Raw genomic sequence first — 2,500 nt, 5'->3', positions numbered from 1 at the left:
TGAAAAATTTATTTCTTTTTCATATTTCTAAGCTCTAAGCTAAGATTAAACAAAAGGATTTGCAAATAAAAGTGCTAATGCTACAACCAGTCCATAAATTGTTAAAGCTTCCATAAAAGCTAGACTAAGCAATAGCGTACCTCGTATTTTTCCCTCTGCCTCAGGCTGTCTCGCGATACCCTCTACAGCTTGACCCGCAGCAGTCCCTTGACCAACTCCAGGTCCAATAGAAGCAAGCCCTACGGCCAATCCAGCAGCAATAACGGAAGCGGCAGAAATCAGTGGATTCATGATAAGTTCCTCGTAAAAAAAAAAGAAATGGTTAATGATACAATCAACCAATGAATTATGACTTAATTATTCCCTCGCTAGGACTCATCCAGTTGAAGTAACTAAGAACTTCGGATTGAAGTAATAAGATTATTGAATCATCAGAACTACTTCGATATATCTTTTTTACTTTTTAGCCACGGAGTCTTTGTGAACCCATACGACTTTCGTTCTTCCATTTCTTGTTCTTGGTTCGAACTGTTAGTTGAATTATTTCTTGATTTCATCCGTTTATTCATTCAATTCACAGTCACAAGGGGCCGGAAGGACTTCTAGTCTATTAGAATCCCCTAGAGTAGTAAAATATATCTTTAGTTCATTTCATATATAACTAGCACTAGTCAATATCTAATATCACATATACATGTCTTTCTTCCATAACGTAAACCAAGCATTCATCTTAGATTCAATCCTATTCGAGAATCAAGCGTCGAAACATCTAGAAGGGTTGGCTTATAGTTATTCAAGTACAGATACCTCCCTCTCCTAACCGACCCTTTCTAAAATACTCAAAAAAATCCCTTTTTTGTAAATTCTTTTGAACCTTACCTTTTCTTATTATTCCACCTAGATAAATCTAAATGGACAAATTGATTAGGCCGAATAATTCCCTATGTATAGAATATAGAAATATCAGTATTTGATTGATCTAAGTTCATGCAATTTCAATTTGTTAATAATTAATAAAAATGAATAAAAAAATTATTCATTTTTATTATTTATTTATTATTAATATTTTGGGCAATCGTTGAATAAAATCAACTGAAAGGGAAATCATTTCGCCCTTTTTGTTACCTTTTTGTTATTGAATTTTATTTAATTACACGTCGTAAACCTATACAACAAGAATTATTGACAAAAATTCTTATATTCAAATTGTTTTAACAATGAATTAATAATGAGATGGACTGAGCAATCTAAAGTGAATATTCATTGAGACGAAGTATGATATTAAGTGAAGGAAAGGGTAATTTTAGGAAAAAGATCTTTTTTTTAGATCTTTTTCCCCTTACTCTTTAATATCATCGTAATTTTTTTGCTATCACTCTAGATCGTATATAACATAGTTGTATATTTAGATTCCCCTATTCTATTCCCTAAGTTAAGTAATTCTCTTGAGCCACCCACCATATACATTTATACATTGCTTTGGGCTAAGCTAAAAAAGACTATTTCAATATTTCAATGATGGCCCATGGATGGATTCTACCTATATAAGCCGCGGCTAAAGTTGCAAAAATAAGAGCTTGAATACCACTTGTAAATAATCCAAGGAGCATGACAGGTATAGGAACTACTAAAGGTACTAAAGAAACAAGAACAACAACTACTAATTCATCAGCTAAGATATTCCCGAAAAGTCGAAAACTAAGTGATAAAGGTTTTGTGAAATCTTCTAAGATGTTAATGGGTAAAAGGATTGGGGTTGGTTGAATATATTTTCCGAAATAACCTAATCCTTTTTTTGTAAGACCCGCATAGAAATATGCCACTGATGTGAGTAAAGCCAAAGCAACAGTAGTATTTATATCATTCGTGGGTGCGGCTAACTCCCCATGAGGTAATTGTATGATTTTCCAAGGTAAAAGAGCTCCTGACCAATTAGAAACAAAAATAAATAAAAACATAGTGCCAATAAAAGGAACCCAGGGCCCATATTCTTCTCCAATTTGAGTTTTACTCACATCTCGATGAATTCAAGAACATATTCGAAGAAAGGGAAATTGCAAAACACGACTTCTAAGCTATTGGGCTCAAAAAAAAAAAATAAGAAAAAGAGGCCCAAAATAGAGGGGTGGCCGGCCAACTATGGCCCAAGCCCATAAGTTGATCAATTATTTTCCATGTGCCAATTATAAGGATGATTATCCTTGGAAACTTCAAGAGAGCAAAAGAAAAATCAAGAAAAAGGGAGAAAGAAGCTCACGGCTTCAAGAGAGAAAGAAGAAAAAAAAAAAGAGAAAATTTCCTAGCCTTAAACCTTGGTCCAAAAATCTTGTTCTTCGCGAATTCTTAACAAGCTTGAGGTGCTCTACGACGTAGTATAATTGGTTTGGAGAAAGAACTCCGTTTGCGGAAAGTTGGAAATTCAAGAAAAAGGTAAGGATTTCTTGTTTCTTTTATGTTATAGAAGATTTATGGATGTTAGAATGAATGAAGTTGGATGGAA

General features: G+C 33.6%; 1 protein-coding gene and 1 pseudogene across 1 annotated transcript in view; both read right to left on the bottom strand.

Moving 5' to 3' along the window:
• Positions 1 to 38, bottom strand: part of LOC132034029 (ATP synthase subunit b, chloroplastic-like) — a 1,658-nt gene extending 1,620 nt beyond the window's left edge. Inside the window, exon 1 of the mRNA XM_059424242.1 lies at positions 1 to 38. This exon is cut by the window's left edge and continues 506 nt beyond it. The gene's annotated coding sequence lies outside the window, so the exon portion shown is untranslated.
• A 1,279-nt stretch (positions 39 to 1,317) lies between these two features.
• LOC132047444 (ATP synthase subunit a, chloroplastic-like) overlaps positions 1,318 to 2,500 on the bottom strand; it is a 5,136-nt pseudogene continuing 3,953 nt past the window's right edge.

This window comes from Lycium ferocissimum, chromosome 2 (genome assembly GCF_029784015.1).
Source record: "Lycium ferocissimum isolate CSIRO_LF1 chromosome 2, AGI_CSIRO_Lferr_CH_V1, whole genome shotgun sequence".
Lineage (NCBI taxonomy): Eukaryota > Viridiplantae > Streptophyta > Magnoliopsida > Solanales > Solanaceae > Lycium > Lycium ferocissimum.
The sequence above is the reverse complement of the archived record's forward strand: the minus strand, read 5'-3'. Positions and strand labels throughout refer to the sequence as shown.